General features: G+C 43.2%; 1 long non-coding RNA gene across 1 annotated transcript; it reads left to right on the top strand.

The window, feature by feature from the left end:
- Nucleotides 1–2405: 2405 nt before the first annotated feature.
- On the top strand, nt 2406–12801 carry LOC132875416 (uncharacterized). The gene is made up of 3 exons (XR_009651820.1): nt 2406–2523; nt 12616–12634; nt 12747–12801. It is a non-coding gene; the product is annotated as an uncharacterized LOC132875416 (long non-coding RNA).
- Nucleotides 12802–18854: the final 6053 nt, after the last annotated feature.

Genomic DNA, 18854 nt, shown 5'->3' with positions numbered 1-18854 from the left:
TTGTTTGGAGACAGGTTTCACCGAGCGGCTATTATGCGCGAGACTTCATATTAGCCACAAAGTCAGAAAAATCTGTTTGTAAAATTACGTTATAATGACCAAATACAATGAAAAGTATTTTTCCAGTCTCACCTGTGAAAGGTAATCAATCCCATGTGATCTCGTTTGGACGGTAAACCTGTTGGTACAGTTAAACACAGCACATGAATGAGGCATCTTTATTCTCGGCTACTGTCTAGATGCTATAGCAGAGACGGTTGAAGAATCTCCACTTTGCCACATCCAATATGGCGGCGAGGATGACGTATGATTCTACGCAGAAGGCGGCGTCTATGTTTATATGTCTATGACAGGTGCAGCCCTTGAGAGCTGGAGGAGCGCGCGCGTTGCTAAACCGTGATTGGGGCCTTGAGCGGCGCAATGTATGCAGGGAGTAGTAGTTTTTAGCATATCTAAAAGCCATGACACAAACTAGACAGCTTTCTCAAAGAACTACAAGTACCAGAATAACATTAAGGTCGTGTTTGCAGCTGTGTGGTTAACCACGAGACTTAACTTTGGCTCGCACACAGTGTTGCCAGATTGGGCGGTTTTGAATTCTACTTTGCGGGCGAAAAATGGCTTGGGCTGGTTGACAAAAATTGGGCGGGTTTGGCGTTAGTTCGGCGGGTTTTTATCAGATGTTTATAAATATTTCGCACCAACGTTCTATGTGAGAATGCAGCCAGAGACACTTATATAGCCTTAGAAGGACTTTGATGCAGCACATTCTATGTACTATCTACATCCACTAGTCTCCATCCAATCCAATCCATATTAAACTAAGCCGAATGATGTTCTTGAACATGTGAAGGAAATCAGGAAAAACAGCTCTCTTTGGTCAACTGAGGCAAGTCAGAGACCTAGTTTACCCAGCACCCCTTAGGTATTTTAAACAACCAAAATCGAGCATTGGCCTAAATTAATCATTAACAATACACATTAATCTCATTAAGTATTATTTAAGCAAAAAAAGTCAATGTAACTGTAAGACTAATATGAATGTGTGTAATGTAGTGCAGAAACTGAACTCATAAACTAGTAAATAAGAATGACGCAATCCATTCTCCATTTTCTCTTCTCATGTTACATTCAGCCATGCATCGCAGCCTAACTTTTTTTTTTAATTGAAGTATATAAAACAGGTACAATATAACAAATCCACAAAAATCAGGATAACAGATGAAGAAAATACATGGATGTAGACAAAAATAAATTAAGCAGAATAACTAGGCCTATAAAATTAATAAAACAAATGGGATAAATAAGAGAGACAAATAAAAAATAAATAACCTCAGCACAGGGATGGCTACAGGAAAATTTTATTTCAGCTGAAACGCCGAACGGGGGGTTCAGGGGGGCAGAGCCCCCCTGAAGCTTTAGCCTTTTTAGCCTCTTCTACCTATTTTCTAGCCATTTTACATGTATATTATGTGAAAAATACATGATAAAAATAAAGTATCTAAAGTTATTCACCGGCACAACGCAAGGGGGCGCGAAGTCGCTAGGAGTAGTTGGTGGGTGTGGTTAGTGGAGTGTTTATCCTCCGGTTACTTATAATGACTAGAACTTTTTTTTTTATAATGACTAGAACTGGAGTCGTATAGATGTCCGTACTTCCTCAATCAACCGCTCTTCATGCTGCTCCATCTTCGCTCGTGTTTTTAAAAATGCCGGTTGTGAAAACAAACCAAACCGGGAAAGTAGGGAAGCGGAAGTGCGTGAACAGCGGATGTAGAGTGGACCAATCAGAGCCCTCTTGTTCATTGTTACACTCGATATAGAAGCTTCCGTTGTTTGCGAGACATGTGGTTTCGATACGATTTGACACTAATCTCGGTAGCAGCAATAAAAGTTAGGTACCTAACCCCCCCTAAAACTTTTCTCTACGGATTTAGGCGTTCCACAAAAATGATAAAATTGAAATTCAAAACGGCGGATTTCCGCCGTTCGGTGGAAAATTGCCATCCCTGTCAGCAATGCAGATGTTAGATATGCATCGTAGCCTAACATAGCCTACAGAATATTCTGTGTGTGCGCCACCTACTGGTGCATGTAGGATTCAGAACCCAGCAGATGATTGCAGAGTTATAATCTGATTGAAGCACACGGAGCCGAGGACCAGACAGCAGATTCTTCACCTCCACCACTGACGGCCTCATGCTGCCGTTTAGAAGCTGTTTGCATTGTTGTTCGATTTACAAATAGGATTCTGGACTTTAGCTGCATATTTTTACTTTACAAGATAGGCATCAAGTACATTTTACATTTTGGGCGGGTTTTGAACATATTTTGGGCTGGAAACCGTCAGCAGTATCTGGCAACCCTGCTCGCACATGCCCATTAATGTTCATCATACGGAGAAGGAGAAGATCGCACAGATGAGCAGACATGTTGGAGTGTTTTCTTGTTTTGTTCGGACACTCATATTCAGCAAATCTTTTTGGCCGCTATTGCAGTTCGGCTTTCTACAAGAATGTAAAGGTCAGAAATAACTTTTGTCAGTGTTGTAAGAGTTGGCGCTGCTGCGGGGCTCGGGTGGAGGAGTTCGGTGAGGAAGCCGCGGTTGTTGTCAGTGTTTGGCCGGAAGGGCAGGTGTTTCTGGCCGCTATGGTGATGAAGCTGTCTGGGACGCTGTAGCGTTACACTGTGCGCGCTTTGGTTTGCCGATAGAAACAGAAAGATCGGCTGCATTCCCGTTTGTGCATGTATATGGATTATTGTAGTGCAACAGGCCCAGCATGCATAACGCTCCCTGTCTTCAACACAACACACAGCAAAGGGAGCGCAAAGGATGCTATAAAGAGGAGGCGCGGCAGCCAGGTGAAACTCCTGCGGTAGCGAAGCTAACATTAATATCCTGAGCTCCCACAGCCAACTACACCGCGAGCGCTCATTGCTCCACATTCATTCTTCCCTTTGACGGAGATCATTAGTGCCGGAAAGGCTTGCCAGCCACCTTTAGGACGGTTTACACCAAGCGCCCCGTGCTCCACCAGTCCGACTCGCTTTGGGTCGGTTAACATTTTCTTATCTTTGGCAAAGTTGTCCAACCCGACACTTATTTTATTTCCGTTAAGCCGCTTCATCAGCGCGCGCATCTGTTTGTCCAGGAGCGTCTGACTGCTTTCTCTTCCGGTCTCTCTGTTTCGGCGCCAAGCAGTTGGTGCGCGAGATGAATCTGATTGGATATCTGATTGGCCCTGATTGGCTGGCTTCTGACTTTTGGTTGCTGAGGCATCGAACTCCCCCAGCAGCAACGCTCCCAGAAAATCCTTTTCGAGTCTGAATGCAGGAAGTGGAGCAGAGGAGCGAGTGTGAGCGGAGAGGTGGTGGTCGTTTCCCGGCGACGGAGGCTGCGCAGAGAAGGGGAAAAATCAGGAGCAGATTTGGCGCGGAAACACTGAACGCAGAACCTGGTGTTAGATTTTGAAGTGGGAATGAGTAAGTCAGAGAAAGAAGCACCGGACCCGGTGGATTCGAACTTTGTTAGAGGAGGACTGGGGTGTGACACTGGACAAGATGTTGATAATGTCTTAGCCAGCATTGAGTTTGAGGAAGATGAAATGAGTACAATCAGTGAGGGTGACCAGCAAGACGACTTTCAACTAGTGCAGTCGAGAAACCAAAGGAAAAAACGTAAGACAAGAGATACACCTGATGGTCCTAGAATTAAGCAGAAGAGGAGAGACATTAAGGTGGTTATGAAATTTCAAAAACCCGGTTTACTGAACCCCTTGAAAGTGAGTGCAGAGATACACAAACTGGTTGGTGATGTGTTTGATGTTAAACCTCTAAGAGACGGGAGTCTGCTAATTGTTTGTCGGGATAGGGACCAGCGTATGGGACTGATGCAGTGCAGGAACCTATTAGGAATTAACGTTAAAGTTCAGGACTGGGTAGAAAGGGGGAATGCACTGGTTGTGATAACAGGTGTGCCGACTGAACTGTCGGAAGAAGAAATTAAGCAGAACATTAGAGGTACTAGAGTGATCAGAGTTAAACGATTGCTGGTTACCAGGGCGGGGATAAAAACGCCAAGTCTGTCTGTTCTACTAACATTGCAGGAACCCAAGCAACCTGAAAGAATTATGATCGGATACATTAGTTATCAGACGAGACCATATGTTCCACCGCCAACAAGGTGTTTTAAGTGCCAAAGATACGGCCACATTGCGTTAGTGTGTAAAGCCAAGTGTAGGTGTGCTAGGTGTGGGGGGGAGCACGAATATGGTAAATGTGAAGAAGGCACTAAAATTAAATGCTGCAATTGTGGTGGAGAACATAGTGCGGCATACAAAGGCTGTGAGATGCATAAGAAAGCCGTTCAGGTGCAAAATGTTAAAGTTAAAGAGCAGATCTCATATGCGGAGGCCATCAAACGGGTTAACAAAGAAAACAAAGCGAGAACTGCTGTTAATGTTGGTTTGCATGCTGCCCCTATGCCTGCTGGAGTCCAAATGCCCCAAAAGTGTTGCAAACTCACTGACGATACACTTATAGTGAATAAGAAGAATTTTGTTGCTTTCATAGCGGAGGTTATTAACCGATCAGCACTGATTGAGAGTCGGACAGACAAAATTAAAATGATAAAAAAGGCAGCTGAGAAGCATCTAGACATTTGAGGATTGACAGTACTCGACATACATAATATGCTTTCAGAGCCATTGGACCCCGACTTTCGTCTAGCCACCCCCAAGTGTTCATAATGTGTTTGCGTGTTTTACAATGGAATGCCAGGAGTCTACTGGCCAATGGCCAGGAGTTTAAACAGTTTATTGAAGAGCAAGATGTCAAACCCAACATCATTTGCGTACAAGAAACATGGTTGAAGCCCTCTTTAGATTTTGTTTTATATGGTTATGTGGCAGTGAGGAAGGATAGGGATATGGTGGGAGGGGGGGTAGCGACGTTTGTGCAGCAGGGGATCAATTACAGGATTTTAGAAATGAATGAAGATGTTGAAGTGGTGTTAGTTGACATATGGATTGACAAAACTAGACTGAGAATTATTAATTTCTATAACCCATGCAAGGTTATAGTGAGAAAGGCACTGGAGAGTTTGTGTGAAGTGGGACATGGGAATATATTGTTTTGTGGTGATTTTAATGCACACAATACCTTGTGGGGGGCACAAAAACTGATGTAAATGGGATCACTGTTGAGGAAGTCATGGATGATTTTAACCTCAGTTGTTTGAATGATGGTAGTAGTACAAGGTATGATGCTGCGCATGGAACTGAATCAGCAATAGATCTCACATTTACTTCTGGGCCAATAGCTGGCGTAAGCAGATGGGAAGTTTCTGACCATTCTCTTGGCAGTGATCACTATGTCATAACTACAACGATTAGAGATCAAAATATCTGTTTGGAGGGGAACTGGTTTCCGCGATGGAAGTTGAAGCAGGCAGATTGGGGATTGTATAGGGTTACTGTAAGTGCTAAGCTTATGCAGCTCCCTCCTGTACTCACTGACGACGTGGACGAGCTAAATTCTATAATAACACGAATACTGTGTGATTCAGCTGAAGAGGTAATTGGTAGGTCCTCTGGAAGGCAGGGAAGGAAGATGGTACCTTGGTGGTCTGATGAGTGTACAAATGCTATTAGGATCAGGAATAAGGTTTTAAAGGCAAGTCATACTTATCACAACCTATTGGAATATAAAAGGGCTCAGGCCAGAGTTAAAAGAATTATTAAAGACACAAAAAGGAGTTATTGGAGAGCTTTCTGCAGCCAAATAGGGGCAGATATTAAGGTCAGTGATGTGTGGGGCATGATTAGGAAGATGGGGGGCATTAGGAGGGATCACTCCTTACCGGTGATCAAAGATAATGGAAGTGAAGCAGTAACAAACTTGGAAAAGGCGGAAATGTTGGCGAGAGCCTTTGTGAGAATACATAGCTCAGGAAACTTGTCAGGTGAAGAACTATCTCGGAGGGGAAAGATTATACAAGACAACAAGGAGATCCTGGAGAGGGAACATGTTGGTGATGGTGTGGTGGATAGGGAATTTACAATGAGTGAGTGCATAAGAGCCTTGGCTGGAGTTAGGAATACCTCACCAGGGAAGGATGGTGTGTGCTATAAAATGATTAAGGAATTAGATGTTATGGCTAAGTTTGTGATTTTGAAATTGTATAACGAGGTCTGGAAACAAGGAAAGTTACCAGTGAGTTGGAAACACTCAGTTGTGGTTCCCATTGGAAAGCCAGGTAAGGATAAGTCTAATGTGAAAAGTTATAGACCAGGGGTGTCAAACCTGATCCATAAAGGGCCTTGTGGCTGCAGGTTTTCATTCCAGCCATGCAGCAGCACACCTGACTTGGCTCATTCAATCAACTGAACTGTCTTCACACAGTCAAATACTTGCAGCCACACCCACCCTTGATTAAAGGGTGGGTGTGTCAGTTGATTGAATAAGCCAAATCAGGGTGCTGCTGCATGGCTGGAATGAAAACCTGCAGCCACACGGCCCTTTATGGATCAGGTTTGACACCCCTGTTATAGACCAATCGCTCTGACGTCTAATTTATGCAAGCTCATGGAGAGAATGGTGACTAAGAGGTTGACCTATGAAGTTGAAAAAAGAGGCCTTTTTTCATGTTATCAAAGTGGATTCCGTAGTGGGCGCACTACCATGGATTCTGTCCTGTGCCTGGAGAATGAAGTGAGAAAGGCACAGGTTAACAAGGAGTCTGTGCTGGCTATCTTTTTCGATATAGAGAAAGCATACGATATGTTGTGGAAAGAAGGGCTGTTGTTGAAATTGCATAGGATGGGCATTAAGGGTAAAATGTTTAACTGGGTACGTGACTTTCTTAGAAATAGGACCATCGAAGTGAGAGTGGGGACAAGTCTGTCCAGGAGATATCAAATAGAGAATGGAACGCCGCAGGGGAGTGTGTGTAGCCCTGTATTATTTAATATAATGATTTAATGATATATTTTGTGGTATTGAGGATGCTGCTGTTCATAGAGCGTTGTATGCAGACGATGGGGCTTTGTGGATGAGGGGCCGCAATGTAGACCATGTGAAAAAGAAGATGCAGGGGGCTATTAATATAGTGGAAAGGTGGGCTGGAGAGTGGGGATTCAGGCTGTCGGTGGAAAAGACACAAGTTATTTGTTTTTCAAAGAAGAGAGTGAATCCTACAGTAGACCTTCGATTGTACGGTCAGACTCTTTTTCAAACATGCACTATTAGGTATCTGGGTATATGGTTCGATGTCAAGCTAACATTTAGGGAACATATACAGAAAGTCATGGAGAAATGTAAAAAGGCTGTGAATGTTCTCAAATGTGTATCAGGGTTTGACTGGGGAGCGACAGGGTTTGCGTTGAGAAGAATTTATATTGCCTCGGTTAGGTCGGTGCTAGACTATGGCTGTGTAGCTTTCATGGGGGCTTCTAAGACCTTGCTCAGCGGCCTAGATAAAGTTCATTCTACAAGCTTGAGAATTTGTAGTGGTGCATTTCGAACATCCTCTATACCAGCATTACAAATTGAAACAGGGGAAATGCCCCTACACCTTAGGCGACTTAAGCTCAGTATGGCGTACTGGACAACTTTACGGGGGCATGAAGAGTCACACCCTACAAAACAGGTGCTACTGGATTGTTGGGAATATGGTAAATCGCAGAACAACAGTTTTGGTTGGGGAGGGAACAAGTGGGCGAATGAGTTGGAAATTGGTGCCGTTTCTTGCTGTGACACAGTTCCTTTAAGCAGAACCCCTCCATGGCTATTTGGTATACCCTCTAATATTTGAAGCAAAAAATAAAATTGCAAATAATGGAATATATTGGGATGTTGACCAATATCTGCAGCATGCGTTCTATGGCCATACAATCATTTATACAGATGCATCCAAAGATCTTGATGGCAGAACGGGGGCAGCAGTGCACATACCAGACCTTAATATCTCAGTTAAAAAGAGAACCTCTGACCATTTGTCTATCCTTGCAGTGGAAATGTCAGCCATCATACTTGCCCTCCAATGGATAGAGGATTTTAAGACTCTTCAGCCTGTGATCTGTTCAGACTCAATGTCGTCCTTATTGTCTATAGAAAATGGTTCCTCACCATGCCGTCAGGACTTACTAAATGAGATCAATCAAATATTGTTTGTACTAACCCAACAAGGCCTGCATGTCCAGTTTGTGTGGGTCCCTGCTCATAGGGGAGTGGAGGGCAACGAGGCAGCAGATAGGCTAGCAAAGGAGGCTACTACAAACACTGAAGTCCAACTTGTAATTCCCCTCAGCCGGCCAGAAGTTAAGGTTTTAATCTACACTAACGTGAGTAAACTTTGGCAAGCCGAATGGAAGGAAGAGAAGAGAGGAAGACATCTATATAAGGTACATAGACATGTCACATTCAGTAAATCAGGTTATGCTGGGAGACAGGAAGAGGTATGGTTTTCCAGATTAAGGATAGGCCACACAAGGCTGAATAGCAGCCTATTTAAGATTCAGAAACATCTTACTGGTTTGTGTGAGCACTGTGGAGGGACAGAAGATGTAGAGCATGTTTTACTTAAATGTACGCATTATTCAAGGCAAAGAGAAGGACTGAAAAAGGCTGTGGAAAAATCTAAACTGACACTGTCTTTAGAAAATCTACTAGTTGAGCCTAGATCCAAATACATCACCGATGCAGTATTAGCATTTCTCAGGGAAAGTCAACTATCTAAGCGCATCTAGGGGATTTCAGCTTTCACGTTTTGCAGTTGGTCATTTGTTTCTTTGATCTAATTTTGTTTAATTATGCAATTATTTATCTGGTATTCAGTTGGATTTTTTTTTTTTCTCCCTCTCTCTCTGGCTCTCGCACCCTCTCATTTACATCTCTCTTTCATAGCACATTATGAGTAGTGCAAGTAATTAATTCAAGTGTACACACCCCAGTCCTGTAGATGGTGGTAATGCACTGCGTTTGCCAACCGCCACATAAACCTGACTGAAGAAGAAGAAGAACTCCCCCAGCAACCATCATCCAATCAGGGCCGAGCATCCGCTAAAGTTATCAAATCAAACACGCCTCGCGCGCTCTGATTCAACTCGGCGGCTGAGCGGAAAGAAAAGGGCTGAGGGCTGAAAATGGAGGCGCCTCAGAGGAACAGATGGGTCATGGACCGGCCATATTTGCGAGAGGACAAGGAGCCCAGACCACGAAGGACAATATACTGTATGGAGAAAATTGGTCATGGTGTCAGTGATGTAAGTTAGCCATACAGGGGCGCCAGAAGCATTTTTAATGTGGGGGGGACACACTGGCGGGGGGTGTGGGGGGTCCTCCCCCAGAACATTTATTAATTAATTAGAGGCCATTTCCTGCATTCTGGTGGATTTTTAACAGGTTGTTAAACACCTAATTTTACCTACAAAAGTCACTTAATTCAATGACTATTTTAGAGACTCAACAATAACGCTACGTTCACACTGCAAGGCTTAATGCTCAATTCCGATTTTTTTGTGAAATCCGATTTTTTTGTGAGGTCGTTCACATTAACAAATATATGCGACTTGTATGTGATCCTCAGTATGAACGAAAAGCGACCTAAAAGTGTTCCGCATGCGCATTGCAGGATACGACGACGTCACACGCAGTGAGCATGGCCAGTGTTTACGGAAGTAAAACCGCCCGGTTGCGGTATGACTCATCCAATCTAGCTTGAATAGCTGCATCCCCCCAAATGGAAATCAGCTCCCTAACCTCTGCGTCCTTCCATTGAGAAGATTCAGAACCTTCACAGCCCGAAGCGTCCCTCGCATTGATGTCATGCGCAGGGGCGCAGATACGTTTTTTGAACTGGGAGGGACAAAAAACTGGGGGGGGGGACAAAGCTGCCTGCAAACCAACCCCAACCCCGATATGCCTGTCAAACTTGTTGTTAGTAACCATAGCAACCAAGCTCGAGCTCGCAACCTGTGCAGTCTGCGCAGCTCAACCAACCGAATATCAGTCTTTGTTTTGTTTTATGTGAGTTGTTGCAACTATGTATACACTGCTGTGCACCTCAATAAACCGAATGGTAATTAGTCTTTTGATTTTTCCGTGAGGTTTGCCTTATGCAAAGAAAGACAGCATAGACGTTTTTTCCTCCCTATAAGTGGGGGGGACCGAACGAGGTGAATTTAAATATGACTCGTCCCACCCTCTATCTGCGCCCGTGATTATGCGCCATGTTGTTGTAACTTTTTTGAGAGACCCGCCGCCTACTTCAGCGCAGAATAGTGACGTTTGTGGCTTGTTGATGACGTGTAAGTCGGATGAATGCGACCTGGCGGTTCAGACTGAAGTCGCATATGAAAAGAGCGGATAGGAATCGGAATTAGGACCACATATCCAAACGGCCTGGGTCGGATTTGAAAAAATCGGATCTGTGTCGTTCATATTGTCAATAAAAGATCGGATACAGGTCACATATGGGCGAAAAGATCGGATTTGAGTCACTTCAGCCTGCAGTGTGAACGTAGCCTTAGTCCTCATTCAACGAGTCCATATATTCATCAGCCTGTTTTTAAACCCACTGCTCTGCCCAAGATAATGAGATGACTGTGACACAGTTTATCACCTTTATGGGTGCATTTTACTTTTTATTTCGTGTTTCCTTTTTTATTTAGTTTTAGATGTAACACAATGTGCCACTGTGCCAAGCAATAGTGACACTCAGCTGTATGTTTAAAAATAAGAATATTCATAATTTCACACAATGAACAGGCATGACATGGCATCATGCAAACTTCATAACACAAAATCACCCTGTGTCCAGCAACGGTGACACAAAAAACAACTTCACACAATGAACAGGTGCGATTTTGTTCACCACCAACAGTGACTTTAGTGGGTGCGTTTTACTTTTTTCCGATTTAGTGATGCTCGTAACAAAAATGGCATGGCATCATGCAGTCTTCATAACACACAATCACACTGTGTCAAGCAACGACACATAAAAGAGAACTTCACACAATGATCAAGTGCAGTTTTGTCAACCTACATGCAATGGTGGTACTACAGTAACATTTACAGATCAGTATAACAAATAGATTTATAGATAGAACTCCTTCTTACATTGGTGCCACCACAATTTCTACCACTTCATAACTTTTATCCCCCTTTCCTTCACAATCCACCTGGAATAACACCCATCTCTCTCCATCGCTTTCCTTTCTACTATTCCTTCCCCAGACACTGATTTCCCATGTTACTTTCCAGAAAACTGGCAAAGACCAGACAAAACAAGTTCTTCAAATCACAACAGGGAATCAGTAAATATCATCAGAGCAGACTTGACCTCATCCTTGGCATTACAGTAAGGCAGGCCTACTGGGTTTGAATTAAATGATAGCTAACATTAAGCTAGCTGATACATCTCCTAACATTGACTAGCCAGCTAACTGCACTAACATTTCCATTGGGACAAAAAAAACCCTGTCCTGTGGGGAAATTCTGACTGACTTTCCGCTGCTTTGTAAAGAATGTCCTTATGTCCATTGTGTCTGGGGAGGAGGAAATACTGCAAACAATTCACCATCAGGCGGCACAGTGGTGTAGTGGTTAGCGCTGTCGCCTCACAGCAAGAAGGTCCGGGTTCGAGCCCCGTGGCTGGCGAGGGCCTTTCTGTGCGGAGTTTGCATGTTCTCCCCATGTCTGCGTGGGTTTCCTCCGGGTGCTCCGGTTTCCCCCACAGTCCAAAGACATGCAGGTTAGGTTAACTGGTGACTCTAAATTGACCGTAGGTGTGAATGTGAGTGTGAATGGTTGTCTGTGTCAGCCCTGTGATGACCTGGCGACTTGTCCAGGGTGAACCCCGCCTTTCGCCTGTAGTCAGCTCGGATAGGCTCCAGCTTGCCTGCGACCCTGTAGAACAGGATAAAGCGGCTACAGATAATGAGATGAATGAATTCACCATCAACCAAGAATACCCCATTAGGCTAAGCTCATTTCATTGTTTAGTTGAACATTAATTTAACGTGGCCTAGGGTTAATTTTGAGAGCAGATAACAAAAGAATAAGGTTTCAGCAAAAGCTATTGTGAGGTGGCAATGTGGCTGACATCACCTCCTTCACTCTCGAGCAGCTGTCTCTGCTCGCGCTGAGATTCGCTTGCACGTGGTGAGTTGTTGTAGGGAACGCCCGGAAAACCCAGAGTGGATTTTCAGTGGTCTGTGTATTCTCTTATCAATCAAGTGGAATGGATTCTTTCACGAAGCAATAGAAACGGCGCTGGGTGAACTCATATTTTATGTTAAATGTGGGGGGGTCCAAACGAAGAGTTATGAAATGTGAGGGGGACACGTCCCCTTCACATTCAATGGTGGCGACGCCCATGTAGCCATATATATAATATATCTAGCTACTTTGCTCAGTAACTACCAGGCTAACTAAACTTTTCCTCACCTTAGGAGAAATGGGAGCATTAATGTCAACTGCTAAAACACATTTTGTTGCATTGGTGTGCAGCCAAATGTGTCTTCAAATTTAAAGTGTAAAATATTTGTATATTTGCAAGCTTCATGTAACATTAATGATTAATAAAACAATCTAATATTGTTGACTTTATTTCAGATGCCAGTGTTGGAGACAGGTAAACAATACAATCAATACATATTATTAGTAAAATGTGTTGTGTTGTGGTTAAACTGCGTATGGGTTATAGATATTTAGCGAATGTGTGGCAATAATCATCATCTATGCAGCTCAGATTCTGATTTCACTGAAGATGCCAAGGTTGGGAGTCATCAAGAGGTACGGGTAAGATTACATTTGTACAGGCTGGACAATTTTAAGTGTCATGGTATACTTTAATGTGTAATATTCATTCAACTTCAATAAGCCACATATTGTCTCCTCTCAGCAGTTGATTAAAACCAAGTGAACATCATGTTATGAATTGTCTCTCCTCTTCTACAGCACATGGACAAAGACAACGATGCCACGGGTGACGGTTTGGACTCTGACTTCGAGGTGAGTTTATATTGTGATGGATTTAAACGGCACAGAGTGGTTAGTGTTTGGCTTCATAAGCATACTTGATGTCTTCTGCCTTCGGTGTGACACTTCTCCCTAAACATCATGTTGTCATGAGACATGAGGTGTGCATATACCTCCAAATATTAAGTTATTTCCAAAAATGTCCCCCCCCCCCCCCAGCAACCCAGTGGGCACGGTGTAAATAGCAGTGATGGTGAAAGGGAGAGGATGAATGATGAGCCTGAAAAAGTAGGTTCCCTTACTGTTTGTTTCATGTCTGTATTCATTATGATTATTAACTAAGATATTGCATGCATTGCCTACCAACTTGATGCTTTACCGTATGTATACACAGCTCATTGGCTGTGGCTGTTTTTGATTACAACCAAGTGATGTAACAGGACGTGATCAATTGTACAGCACTCCCTTGATGAGTGCACAGACAAAGACAGCGATGGCACGGGCGATGCTATGGACTCCGACTTCGAGGTGAGTTTATATTGTGATTTAAACGGCACAGAATGGTTAGCGTTTGGCTTTATAAGCGTACTTGACGTCTTCTGCCTTCCGTGTGACACTTCTCCCTAAACATCACATTTGTCATGAATTGTCTCTCTTCTACTGTGCAGCAGTCCCTTAACGAGCACATGGATAGCGATGGCACAGAGTCAATCATCTACTCTGATTTTGAGGTGGGGTCACATTTTAAATAGTGTCTCGGACATCAAAAGCCCTGTATAACACAATTATTTGAGTAATCAAACATGATGATCATGGAGACCTCTCATAGCCAAGGGCAGAAAAGAGGAGTAGTAACAAAACTAGAAATATTTCTATTTATACAGTATTTTTACAAATGCTTTTTTTTTCATTGAAACTGATTTAGCACAGCAGTTTCAATCCAACAAGAGAGGTGGACTATAATGTGACAAACGCGTAAAAGCAATGTGCTGCGACAGTATAGAAAATGGAAAATAAGGTTGCATGTAGGCTTTGTCAGAATAAACTGGCATATAACCACTCAGCTGGAGCAATGTGTAACCACATTCAGCACAGGTTGTGGACGTTTACCTGCATGGAGAGCGAGCTACAGGTGCTACTGTAGCACTGCCAACATACTGTTTGGCACACTCAGCAAGTTACCTGCACAAGATATGTGAGTTGTCATCATGTTCTATATGTGCGACGTTTGTAAATGCAGGGCGACAAATGCCACATAGCAACATTTATTAGATTATTGAAGAACATGATTAATGGTGTTAAATGGCTCTATAACCATAGCAAATTAAAACTGTGCTCAATTTTGACTGATTTCTGAGTGTTTTCTTACTTTAGACTAGTCAACTAGTCTAAAAAAATTGACTGGCAAATTAGTCGCCAGGAGCATCCCTACTGATCAGCTGAACAAATGGCTCAATGTCACATCTGCAGAGATGGTCCATTTGGGGCCTCAGCATGATTAGACTCGGCTCATTAGAACTGATAATGGAAACGCAAATTGGTGCAGCATGGTTTGACTTGGTGCAGCCAAAAGGGCAAATGGAAAAGGCCTGTTCGTGTTTCTCCTTTCTGTAGCACCCCCCCTGACAGCCACACAGATGATGTTGTTGATGGTGGTGATGGTGGAGCAGTGGCGGCTGCTGGTTTTTAAAACAGGGGAAGCCCTTTTTACGCATTCATCGTAAAACCTGTAGGCCGGATATGAAAGCATAGAAAGGTGTGCCCCATTAGCATAGTGAACTAGACAACGCAACTGCAACAACTGCCAGCACAAATTATTTATCTTATCAAAGAAGAGCGTGGCACTCTGTTCCGAGTCTGAAGATTTGTAAAGGTTCCTGTAAAAATCAAAACCTTCTTTTGTTATGCGTTTGGGTTCTGTGCATTCCTTTCCATTAATTATTAGACGACAAATTGAATTATATTCTTGTCTACGTTTTTCTAAATTGCAGAAATAGGCTGTGCTTTTTTCTCCCTCTTCTATCCACTTGGCTCTGGACCTTACATATGCTCCTTTTGCTTTATTTAAATACATCTCATCCAGTCTGGACTGCAAGCTGTTTACTTTTTCTCGATCGTCTTCACTCCAATTTAGTTTAGTGTAGCGTGTCATGAGTTCTTTGATCAGATTTGCTTCCTCTGCTCTCCTTTTCTGATTCAATTTTTCCCCAAAAGCTATTGAAAGTTTTCTTATACTGAATTTTAGATATTCCCATTTCAGTATTGATGTGTTGATCGAACTGTCATTTTTAATATCCAGAATTAGTTGATTAATATGATGACAATACTCCTCATTCTTTAGCAACTGTGAATGAAATTTCCAATACTTTTTGAATTTATTGCTTCTGTTTTTGTTTGTCAGCTTCAAATTAATGATACAATGATCACTTAAAGTTCTATTAGAAATTGTTGTTTCTGTGGCACGTTTTAAAATTGAGTTTGATACCAACCAATAATCCATACGTGATTTGATTTGACCATTAGGTTTGTACCAAGTAAACTGTTTAACCTCTTCGTTTAAAGTTCTCCAGATATCTATCAATTTATCATCACTCATGAATTCCCTATAATTGGATTCCTATATTGTTGTGATAGTCATGAAGGCCATCTATCCATGCACTCATCAGGAGTGAAGTTGAAATCACCTCCAACCACTATATTATCCGTGGGGTAATTTGCATGTAGTTCTTTGATAACTGATGCAACAAGGTTCTATTTTTTTTTAATCATCATTATTATTACCATAAACATTAATCAAAACAATAAGAACATTGTCAATTTCCATAACACAGGCAACCCAATGTCCATTTTCATCTGCCTCGTCTCACAGAATCTTACCAGGACATCTGTTTAAACACACGGCGACTCCAGCTGAACGATTTGTCCCATGACTAAAGAGGATTTTATCTCCCCATTGTCACCAAAACTTGACATCAGATTTATCAGAATGAGTTTCCTGCAGGGCGGCACGGTGGTGTAGTGGTTAGCGCTGTCGCCTCACAGCAAGAAGGTCCTGGGTTCGAGCCCCGGGGCCGGCGAGGGCCTTTCTGTGCAGAGTTTGCATGTTCTCCCCGTGTCCGCGTGGGTTTCCTCCGGGTGCTCCGGTTTCCCCCACAGTCCAAAGACATGCAGGTTAGGTTAACTGGTGACTCTAAATTGACCGTAGGTGTGAGTGTGAATGGTTGTCTGTCTATGTGTCAGCCCTGTGATGATCTGGCGACTTGTCCAGGGTGAACCCCGCCTTTCGCCCGTAGTCAGCTGGGATAGGATCCAGCTTGCCTGCGACCCTGTAGAACAGGATAAAGCGGCTACAGATAATGAGATGAGATGAGTTTCCTGCAGAAAAGTACAGTGTGCTTGTTGCCCTTTGCAGAACAGAAAAACAGCTTTGCGCTTGACTGAGTCTTTAAGTCCCCTTGTATTCAAAGAAATAAAAGAACTATCAGTTTTTAACTGGAACACAGAACACATAAAAGAAACTTCTTTGAGAAGTTGAGGGAGGTGGAGTGGAAAACCTTGAGGTAGAAGTCCCATTTTCAGAACTGTTCCACGATGTTTACATTTCAAAGTTAAAGATCAGCCCAAACCTGAGGTCTCTTCCATAATGCGCTTGCCTTCAATGAAGGGGCCAAATGGGCCCCTAAAGCCCGCAGTCTTGCCTTCCTTTCTAGCCTGCTCAATTTCTGGCCACAGTGCCTGTCTGGACCGCCAGTCTTCTTGGGTCAGGTCTTCAGCAAAGCGGATCCCTTCTTCTTTGCAGACTGGGGAAGTTCTCGTTCGCTTCCAGATGTCATCCCTCACTGCCCGCCTTGCAAATAGAATAACGATTTGTCGATGCCTGGTTTCCATCGCTCGACCTACTCTGTGGACAACGTCGACCGCATCATCCTCCTTCACCGCCAAGTCAGGCACAATTTTACCCAGGAGCTCCAGCACCTCTGCTCTGACGTTCTCGTTGGCTTTTTCCTTTTTCTCTTTAATGCGAAGGCGCCATCTTCTTTTGTATCTTTCTCAGCTCAATACACATCCCTTCATGTCATCATTTTCCTTTCTAAGTGTTTCCATTTGTGTTTCCAAGTGTTTTATTTTCGTCTTGCATTCTTTTAGCTCTTCTGAGTTGAACTGTACCGTTTTAGATATAGCGGCTCACATGGAGCTATGTTGTTGCATCTGCTTATTAATTTCCTCCATGCGGTCGTCGACACGTTTTTGCAGTAACTCGATAGCTTTCAATATAGTTTCAGCTGATGCGTTTGTTTCTTCTTCTGGAGATATGCCTTCCGTTTTCTTGTCCATGTGTGTTTTTCAGGAGTATCTGTTGGCGTTGTCTCTATATCCCGTTTGTTGTTGCTAGCTATTTCCCTGGGTGTAGAACAGTCATGCTCACTCAACTTTTCCTTGCTTTTAAACGGGAGACTTTTTACTGCCTGGGGTTTTGTGTTAATATTTTTCTTCATTTTCGGGCTGAGTTTTGGTTAAAAGGCACGGTCAAGTGGAGTAATATGCTTCAGATAAATTTTACACGGGGACCTTGTTGAGGAGCTCAGAGGGATGCGACTGCTCGACACGCCATCCCCCCCGATATCCCTCTCTTGAATCTTACTGACCACCTCGGCTGAGGCTGTGGAACATGTTGACTGCCAGTTCTCAGTTTGAGTCACATGACCAGCTTCATACACACCTTCATTTCTGATTTTCTCATTGGTGCTGGGCCTCCACGACCCCTTTCTTCTTTGTGGGTTGGTGAAGAGTTTAGCGGTGCACTACCGCCCCCTCTGATCTGGAGTGTGGACTACAGCCCTACCATCTCTCACATTAATACTCCGAGAGAGAACTAATCACTAATCCTACTGCTTCTCATTCTGTTCATTAGTCTTGTTGATCCTAAATACTCTACAAGTTTCCAACATGTGTCACCTGACCACTGTCTTACAATATCACTCATGTTTTGTTCTCTAATCTCTCAGAGCACATTCTTTAACACTTTTTTCTCTCTGAATCATACTTCTGGCAGAACAATAAAACACGGGCAACCGTTTCTGCGTCTCCACAGGATTCACACTTTCCATTATTGTCTTTTCCCATCAAATAAAGATTGGAAATGTTGACACAAGTCTGATCATTCCTTCTTCTCATAACCCTTTCCTCTTTCCTATTTCATCCTCCTGATCCTGCACACCACAGTCATGGATTATTTTTAAGAGATCTTCCTTTAGTTTTTGTTCCATTTATTTTGCCACACACACATTGATTCGGCCCTTAATTACAACTTTAGCTTCTGACTTACTAACATTTACATTAATGTGATGAACCTGAGTCTGAACAAATGATTGCTCTCCGTGGTTTTGTTTCCTCTTTTCACTGCACTGTGTCATGAGCGTGTGATTTGCAGAAGGTGTGGCTCCATGGGCGGAGCTTGATATTTGAGCATGGGAGGGGGTTAAATGTCAAACTCCACCCATAGCGAACAGGACAAAATGCAGCTTTATAGTCTTCTTAATTTACTGTCAAAGGATCATAACTCCTTCACTGGGGGCAGCAATGAAGCAGTGAAGGAGTTCAAGTATCTCGGGGTCTTGTTCACGAGTGATTGTGAAATGGAGCGTGAGATGGACGGGCGGATTGGGGTGGCGTCAGCAGTAATGCGGGCGTTGTACTGGACCGTCGTGGTGAAGAGGGACCAGATACAACATTTATTGATTTAAAGCAGGTCTTTGTTCACGTCGTATGTGGTATTATTTTGATATCGAGGTGCATTTCAGCTTCGATACGAACTCAACTCGACTGCTCCTACACAGGCATGCAAATGAATGAGAATGTGGGACTGAGTTTGT

This window comes from Neoarius graeffei, chromosome 2 (genome assembly GCF_027579695.1).
Source record: "Neoarius graeffei isolate fNeoGra1 chromosome 2, fNeoGra1.pri, whole genome shotgun sequence".
In the NCBI taxonomy this organism is placed as follows: domain Eukaryota; kingdom Metazoa; phylum Chordata; class Actinopteri; order Siluriformes; family Ariidae; genus Neoarius; species Neoarius graeffei.
The sequence above is the reverse complement of the archived record's forward strand: the minus strand, read 5'-3'. Positions and strand labels throughout refer to the sequence as shown.